Source organism: Capsicum annuum, chromosome 12 (genome assembly GCF_002878395.1).
Source record: "Capsicum annuum cultivar UCD-10X-F1 chromosome 12, UCD10Xv1.1, whole genome shotgun sequence".
NCBI classification, from domain to species: Eukaryota; Viridiplantae; Streptophyta; class Magnoliopsida; order Solanales; family Solanaceae; genus Capsicum; species Capsicum annuum.
Genome location: NC_061122.1, coordinates 25270909 through 25281084, shown reverse-complemented (window position 1 = coordinate 25281084; position 10176 = coordinate 25270909).

Genomic DNA, 10176 nt, shown 5'->3' with positions numbered 1-10176 from the left:
CCTTGCAGATTGCATATGTCAATAGCCGCAATAGCACTATCAGTGATGAATGATTGGCTATCAGTGATCCCTTTTGGATAGGCTGCAGGCAATGGTGGTACATACAAGGTAATTATTTTAGATAAATCTTTATTTGTTTTGTGAAGGTCTTCTTCAGAGTTCTGTTTGACGTATGGAAAAAAACAAACTTAGTGTGAGATTGAAGTTTAGATACGAAGTTCCTAAACTATATATATGTATCATAATGATACATATGAACCAATATGTATCATTATGATACATCTGGAAAACTTACATAACAGATATCCAACTTTTGTTACTAGAAACTTTGATCATCTTTAGATAAGTTTAGAACATTGTTACTGAAAAGTTTTTATGCCACATGATAATTTCAACTTGCCAAATAAAAACAAATAAACTTTGTGAGCAATTAAAAACAATCTCTGGTATAAGTAAATCAATATTACCTTTAGGCGCTTATCCCTTATTCCTTCATCTATTTCAGCAGTTGTATTATGCCTATCTTCTTCTTGCACCTTGTCTGTGTACGTACTCTCAGCCTTCTGTTTGACGTATATCAAAGTGTACTTTTGTGTGAGATTAATTTTCTGATATGAATTGATTAAATTAATTATATGTATCATATTGATATATTTGGAAACATATGTATCAAAATGATACATATGGAAGAAATTAGGAACACATATCAAATATTTGTTACTGGAATCTTGAATCTATTTAACTAGAACCTTATAGATCAGTAAAATCCAAGATGTGTAATTAGAACCTTAGAGATCTGAAAAATCTAACATGATACATATGAGTATTTTCATCATTACATATACACCATTAGTTAATAAAGTGTTATAGAATTATATTAATAGTTTCAACACTTTCGAAAATGACAAATAAACTATTTGAGGCTAATATTTTGAGCAAGTAGTAACAAATCGATCATATAATTAAGTTAATTTAATTACCTTTAAGCACTCGTCAACTCCTCTTTCAGTGACACCTACTTTAGATGATTGTCCGGCATCCTCTACAACATTATCACTTTTAGCGTCTATGTTGTGCTCATTAAGAGATTGATAAGGATCCCCTTCTCTATTCGGAATATCTTTTTCACTTTCATGCATCGGAGAATGAGCAACCTGCAAGATAACAAATTAGAATAATGCGGTAATATAGTGATATTAATCATAAATTTTGAATATCTTGCCATATGAAGCAAAACCTTCTTTCACAACTATCAAAAAGCTTGTATAATGGTCCACCATCAACTTTTGCAGATCATTGAATTTCATGTCAACCTACATTGTGAATAACGTTGTGAATTTCATGTCAAGCTATAATCTGTTTAGCATTAACACAACATACCAAAAAAATGTTATACTTACATAAGACATTATATCGTCCAAATCTGACAAAGTGATTCATTTTCCTCTCCAGCAGAAGGTGCATTATCTGCATTCTCCATCTCAACATTATGTATAACTTTGTCTCTTTCCAAGGAAACATGAGGCTCTGAACGAGCTCTTGATGAACCTACCAAATGTTTCTCTTTGGACAACGAAACTAATTGTTTTTGTGACTTTACTACACGTGAACTCACTTTTTTTGACTCCTCAATAATTTTTTGTTTCTTCGCAGGAGGGTGTGAAGACGGACCAACCTCAAGCATCATCTTTTTAAGAAGTTCTGTATTTGGAAGAGTACTGAAATAATCAAATTCATGTAGAATTTCAATTGGAGAAGTCCTTTCAGTTTCTTGTTGTACAGATATAGCCGGTGCTACATTTTCACCATGATCAGTTGGACCAAATGTCACAGGGTTGGGCAAATTAAGTTGGTTCAATTCCTGTGGTGACGGTGATAAATTCTTGTATACAAGCTGTAATAAAACTAACACAAAAGACCAAACATTAACAGTACCTTAAAAATTAAAAATAGACAATTAAAAGTATCATTGGAAAAAATAGTACCTTACTAAATATGTCCTCCATCAAATTCTCATATCTTGGCTTTGGTTTAACCACTTTTCAGTTAACCATCTTCTGGATTAAATTATTCTCATGAATGGCTATTGATTCATCAACTTCGAAATAATATTCATACCACCAAAGCTGGAGAGCATATGGCATGCCATTTAAACGATAATACTGTTGCACTTCATTCATGGACCGACTAATTGAAGCCATCAGTTTTGCAAATGTCAATTTACCCCATGAAAATTGAATATAACTTCTGCCATCCACCATGTGAAAGTCTCAGACAGGGATATTGGCTTTATCTAATTGGGAGAATACAAATGCCTGTATAAAATACAATATCCCAATCTTTACCGCATCTTTCAGATTTTTCCCTACTTTTTATTCAAAAAAAAGGTTGATCAACTCACATTTGCTATCAAATACGGAAAATACTTTTTTTGTAACCGACATGATGGAAGGTCTGAATAATTGATATCATCTTCATTCCCGATGCATTTCAACCCGATAACAATAGCAAACTCGTACAGTGAAAAACAAAGAATTGTATTGTTCACCAATATCCTTAGTTGATCCTGATATGGGTGTTGAACCTCTAAGGTCATCAAACACCTTTCTATCGATCCTTTAAAGTTACAATTTGGGAGGTACAGAAATGAACCAAAACAGATGCTTCTGAATATTCTGATTCTTTCATCTTTCAAAACTTCTTTAAGCCTATCTACTGCATTGATGTTGTGTGCACTATCAATCCTTAAGTTGTGTGCAGGTCATTTTTTTTACAAGGAAATTAACATTCTGTCAACAACAAATATTAATAATACCACAAATTAAAAGATGATTCATATGTCAAATCTATCACATATTTATAAATGAAAACAACAATAAAATGAGTATGAAAGTATTAGGACATATTTGTCACCAAAAAATTGATCCATAAAGAATCACTCTTAAACTGTATGATAATATGTATCACCAATGAAATAACAAAATATGTATCAAACATTCAGTGTGAACAAAATGTATCACCCATTAATAGGATATGAATCACCATATAATTGAAATATTAACTGTATCTACCACATGAATCACCATAACACAATATGTATCACCCATTAACATCATGTGTATCACCCATTAAAACCATACAAAGTGAATCTATCGAATGAATCATCACAATACCCATATATAACATATGTATCATTCATATGAATCACTATTAAAGTAAAAACATGTATGAATAACAAATTAAATTTATATATGTATCAATTGATTTTTTAAGCAAAATGGGTACCACCAATATGAATCACTTGCGATATCAATATCTGATTCAATGGATGCTCTACTTCCTCCTGATCTTCCATTTGCATGTCGAATTCTTGATTTTTTGCAGCAAAAGCTTGTCTTAAGTTCTTTAATCTTTTTGGATCATTGCGTTACTTTGACCTATTTTTACTAAAACCTTTCTTCGTGTAATCAAAGTTACCCGGAGTAAAACCCATAATTTGATTTCTAGCGGGAACACCTTTTTGTGTTTCGATTTGTGAAATCCCCAAACTGAATCCACATAAACATACAATTAACCTCTTTGAAGTAGTTGACAATTTTTGAAATTTAATGAAGTGTATTGACGGCTTTAATCGGTTGATGTAGTGGAGAAGGAAGTTAACTCAATTGCGGCTAAATGGGAGAGATTTTAGGGGAGTAAATTGTGGGGGAAAAGGCTGCATGCGTTAATGGAGGAGAGAAACTCGATGAGGTGAGTTACAACATATGTAGCAACATTAAAGTTCAATTCAGAGATTTTATGTAAATTTTTTTAAAAAAAATAAGGGATATTTGGTAATATGGTCTCTTAAGTTTGAGATTTGTGTAATTTATCCTTATTTTCATAAACTTGATCCACCTGCATAAATAGGATTAAGATATGATATTTTAGAAACTGACATTTCATTTTGATTCATTAACAACAACAATAATATAAGGCAGATCTAGGATTTTAAGTTTGTGGGTTTCTTGAGCAAAATAAAAATTCAAAAATAAAATGTCTTTGATGGGGTTAGAAGCCACAACCAAGAGGGCAATAGTGTTCCAACAAACACCTTTCTTGCCACCAGACCAATAATAAATCAAATGCAAATTTATAAATATAATAAATTTATATTATAAAAATCAAAATACAATTAAATCACAACATAATATTGTCCGTGAATTTTGGTTTTGATTTTGCCGTTAATTGTATATTCAAATATTTTTTACCTTGTTGTATAAGATTTGAAATGATTATGTTGCTATTTTTTCGAAAACTGAATTTTACTGTTACTTTACATAATTGCAAGCCTATTTTCGTATATTTACGACAATTTCCCAACAAATTTTAGCATAGATTATTGTTGGGCCTATTTTGTTTCCTTTTGTAGCTTGTACTGACGGCCCAAAATAACTTGGGCCTTCGCCGTTTTACGTTAGGGAAAAAGGACACTCAATAACACTTTTTAAAACAAATAGCCCAAGTTTGAAAATTTTTCAAAATGTGGTCAGTCAAATATACTATTTCCGCTTTATAGCCATTTCCTAATTTGGGACATTTTGACCTACGTAATCCATATACAGTCCATATACAATACTGATACAATCTATATACAATATTCAACTTGGGCAATTCGGCCTTTTTAAAATATTTCAATTTTTTTTGCTATAAATTTTTTAACTAATCAAATATTCTATTTTTTATTATTATTTAAAAATAATAATTAAATTATATAAAAATGATATAATTGTTAAATAGAATATGTATCTATATAAGACATATGTATGGAAATTGTATAGTTTTATCAAATATGTATATATATAAAATATAAATAAAAAATATATATAGAAAGTGTATGAAAATTATATAATTGTTGTATAAAAGGTGTAAAAAAAAATGTACAGTTATTGTATAAATTGTGTATCAAAACTGTATAATTTCGTATAGAATATTTATATGTATAAGATTTGTATAGAAACTGTATAGAAGGTGTGTAAAAAGGGTATAAAACAAGCCAGTAAATTGAAATGGCTATAAAGTGAAATTTAAATTTCAGGGTCATTTTCATGAAAATAGTTTAATTTGAAGTGTTGTTTCTGTCCTTTCCCTTTTATGTTATTTTGGGAAAAGGACATGGGCTGACCTTTCGCAAAACAATTTACCTATGTTTGAGCCATTAGACTTTCATGGTCAGGAAATTACATGCTATAACTCCAATAATGAGTGACTTTGGAATTTTTGATCCTAATAAGAAAAGTTTTTAAAGACTAGCCTTTCTTCCGTTTTTAGAATATTACAAGTACAATTTTGCCCTCTACACCTCAACTCTTTTTAAACTTTTCAAACTCATTTGTCCCTCAAATTCTATTTTTATTTTTATTATTTTCACTTTTTTTATTTTTTCATTTAATTTTATTTTCATGTTTTATTTCATTTGTCTCAACCTTTATTTTTTTTCTCTTTTTGCTTTTTTCTCAAACATTGTCTATTTCTTTATCTTTTTTTTTTATCTTTTTAATTCATTCGTCTCAACCTTAATTTTTTTTTTTTTTATCATTTCTCTTTTTTTCCCTCATTTTTCTCAAACTTTATTTTTATTTTTCTCAATTTTTTTAATCCTTCCCTTCACACCTATCTCTGATTTTAGTTCGAACTTTTTCAGCAAACAGAGAAGAGAGTCCACTAATAAATCTTTCTTTCCAAAAATCATCATTGCAATCTACCCTAATCATGACGTTTTGGATGAACATATCTTTATACCATTTGAAATCTCCTAACTTTTTACAGTTGAGATTATTAAGAATTTCAAGACTCCTATCTGGAAAAAGTTTAGGTTCACCAATAAAATGTTTGACTATGCAATAGAGTAAAGTTGCAGTAGCATCCTCCACAGGCTCTATTGCAGTAGTTTGGACTTCATTTTCAGTCTTTATGACTTCTTTGAAGGTTACCGCCTCAAGAATCTTATTTTTATCTTCTTCGGTGAGATAGTTGTCCCACCTGTGCCTTAACATTCCAGTGAATCCTACTATAAGCATATGAGCGGAATGTTTATCCCCGCATTTCCTGAGCTTATAGGCAGTAATAGCAATTCCCATCTCATGGAGCTTATTATAAATTTGATGCTCAGCAATGCCATCAATGTTCCATTCAGTTATGCTTCCTCCATCATTAGAAGATGATGAAAGGAAAACATTTTCCTCGAACTACATATCCGGGAAAGAGGGTCTGACATAAAAATTCTTTTTGTTATGATATTGAACTATTTTGATGTAATGAATCTGTTCCTTAGATTCATTAATCATCCCTATTTTGTCGTTCGCGGGTTTACTTCCAGAAGAATCAGGGTTTTCAGTGGATTTACTATTGGAAGGTTTCGCAGTAGGTTTTTCAGTAGGTTTACTACTGGAAGGTTTTAGCTTCATAAGTTGGTTATTGATTTGTTCTAAAATCTCTGGATCAGCGGTGATTTGACTAGTGAGATTAGAGAACTTATCTCTAGAAAATTCAGGGATCTTAAAAATGGGATTAGCCTCTATGTGAGGATTGTATTTGGAAGTACTAGACTTATCACCAATCGAAGTAGAGCCTTTGGATTTTTCAATTTGTTTGGAAACAACATACAATAACTGATTGGTGTAGTTGTTTTGCTCAAGAACTTTATGAATATCAGTCGTAGTAATGAGGGTGGTGTCTTTACCCATGGCCTTTATGAAAGGTGGAGCTTGAATAATATCATCTCTATAAGAAATATTAATCCCTTCTAAGGGGGGAATGGAGCTCTCTATGATTGCATTCTTAGTATGCCACCTATTAATTAGGACTTGAAGAGAGTCCTTTTGGTTACCCATTTGACTTTGGTTACCCATTTGACGAGAATATTCAAACCACTTAAAGAACTCTATTTTGATTTTGAATCTAGTCATATCCGCAAACCATTTGTTTCTAAAAGAGACTCGCTGGTCTCTAGAATAGGTTTCCTTATACCATTCTATTTTTTGCTGATGTACCGATAGGTTCCATAGCTGATTTAGTTCAGCTTTATTAGGGACAAAATCATTGCAGAGAGAACGTCAATGGAGTTTTTTCTACCATATCCCTTGGGTCTCATATCGCTAGGAGTGGGGCTTCTTGGATCAGAATCAATCGAGGCTTCAGCTTCATAGTAAACCTTAGGAATAGGTTTTGAGAAATCTACACCTTGGAATTTTTCATGGTTGATTTCTTTCGAAATAGTGGTCTCAACCTCTTTCGAGGGCTGAAAAGAAGAAGGTCTAGCTGAAGACATCCTTCTGCTGGAAGAGGCGTGGCTATTGGAAGTTGATCTAAGAAACTTAAGGTTTATAGATCTATTAGAGAATTGGATAACCTTATTTATCTGAGATCTCTCGGGTTCAATGGGTTGAGGAGTAGTGATGGCATCAAAGTGCCACTCCTTATCTGAGAGAATGTCATTCCATCTTAAGAGTCTAGGAACAAAGGTGGTACAGTGCTCGTGATTAGCATCCATGAGCATGGTAACTCCTTTAACACTGGTAGCTATAGCTTTAGGGGCTATAGTAAGTTTTCATAAGCTTGTAATATACTCTGTATATTACTGTTGTTTCTCTGGTGTCTACCCTACTATTCATATTATAATTATATATATTATAATTATATATATATTATTCATAAACAAAATATAAATATTTGTTACTTTGTATATTTTAATCATGATTTAACTTTAGTCGTAACACTTTCAGTCATATGTCTTCATCCAGTTGACAGTACCTTATGAGATTCTAAATGAATTTTGCTCTTTGAATGACAAATAATACAAATTTTGAAAATAATATCTTGTTGTATATTGAAATTTACATCTAAGATTTATTAGACTATAGACAATCACTAATTTTAACTTTCATTTTGAACCTTGTCGAGCAAGAAGTTTATGTGTTCACCTTTTGCGGGGTTTATCATATCATTCAGATAAATGTAGTTTTTAAATATTTTCTTAGAAGCGTTCATATGGTGTTGTTCATGGTTTTGCCGAAGTATAACACTCGGTTGACATCTTAGTTTCAAGGTTGAGATACAACACTCGGTTTACATCTCATATGTTAACTTGAATTTTTTTTTTAAATCTTCAACTTTTATCATTAGCTAAAGTTATAAATCGAAAAAATCGAACCAAACCGAACTATAAACCAATAAGAACCAAACCGATGGTTATTTTCTTGTTTGATTTGGATTGGTTTTAGACATTTTAAAACCAATTAAGTTGGTTTGATTATGGTTTTGACCAATAACCAATCCAAACCGACCCATGAACACCCCTATAATACACCCTTATTATGGGGTCATTTTCCTGGACCCTGTACATAGCGGGAGTTTTAGTCCACCGAACTACCTCTTTTTTCACTTTCATTTTCTTCTATTTTTATATTTTATTTTTCTCTTTTTAAATCTTTTTTTCCTTTTTTCGCTTTCGATCCTTTTTTCTTGTTAGTTTCTTCTTTTCTTTTGAATTTTTTTTCCTTTTTCGTTTTTTCTTTTTTATCTTTCTTTTTATTTTTTTGTTGTATTTTATAGTTTATATGCTTTTTGATATTTTACACTTATTTTTATCAAATTATATATTTTAAATAAATTTATTATTTATTTTTGGATAGTTTAACATGAATATGTACAATTTATCATTTGTATACAAACGAGGATATGGATTAATTGTATTTGCATGAGACTAAAATATACAAATATACAATGTATTATTTTAATACAAATGTATTGTTAGTATTTGTATATCAAACTTTTTGATTGTATTTATATATAAACGGTATATTTGTATGTGTATAGCTCAGGTTGTATTAACACAATCATTTGATACTAATATACCATTTGTATTTGTATCATTTATCATTTGTATTTTATATAAAAAATATTTTATATTTTATATGTTTTTCAGATTTTATATTATATATTTTTATATCTCAATCCCCTCTTTGTATTTTATGTGTTCATCTCCTTTTCTTTTCTCTCTCTTTTTTTCCTTTTTCTTTTTGTATTTTATATTTTGATACTTCTAATATTTGTTTTCCTTTTTCTATGATACTTTATAGGAGATCAGAGAAGAAGACGAAGATATCCCAGAGAACATCAAGAAAGTAAGTGAAAAAAGAGATTTATTGCTAAAACGTGCAAAGAAGCTCAAGAATGAGAGAAGAAAGGGTAGATCAATTACAACCAAAGACAACCAAATGCAAACAAAGAGTAGTTATGCTAAACTATAACCCAAAGTAGATAATTATTAACAACATCTTTTTCTAGAACATTAGATTAGTACAAACTCAAAATTTCTTTGAGAGTGTAATACCCCGTAAGATCCTAAGCTCGGTACAGTTGTAGTTGCATGCTTAGGGGGTCTAAGACTTGAAATTTTTACTATGTGTTAAGAACTTAGTCATTTTCAAGACCCCTAGACTTTATGGATTTTTAGTTTGGCCTTTCCGACCCTGAAATATTGATTTTTAAATTGATTCATATTTAGGGAGGTTAAAAGTACGTATCGGAAGAGTTTTGGGATTTTTAGACGAGGATCGAAGCATTTTTGGATGGCTGAAACAGAGAAGCAACACGATAAGGCCGTGGTGCGTTGCTCTCTCTCAAGGTGGAGTGGTCCACGGCACGTGGCTTTCTCCCTTGGAGTAAGTTGTGCGACGCGTTGCTCTCTCCCGCAAAGAGAAAGGCGCGACGCATGGCTCTATCCCACACATTTATATGGTTTAAGTGCCCAAGAGACATTTGAGTCATTTTCCTCAACCCAATTCGTCCTTAACACGATTTGGGACTTCCAAAAGGCATTATTTGCCCTTTTCACTCCAAATTGCTCTCAAGAAACCCTCCTCTTTCCCCAAAAATAAACTCAAGCTTTTGCCTCAAGAAATCAAGAGTCCAAGCTTCCAATCTGAGAAATCTTCAAGGATTCAGTTATTAAGGTATGTGGGGTGTTCATCCATGGGTCTCTATCACCCATGGAGCCCAAAAAAAACCTTTCTTTGATTAAAAGTATGAGTTTTCCTTTATTATGAAGATGCATATGTTCAAGATGAGTTTAAATTGATATTTTTCCTTAGTAGATTGATTCAATTCATGTCCTTGTTTGATTCCATGGAAATT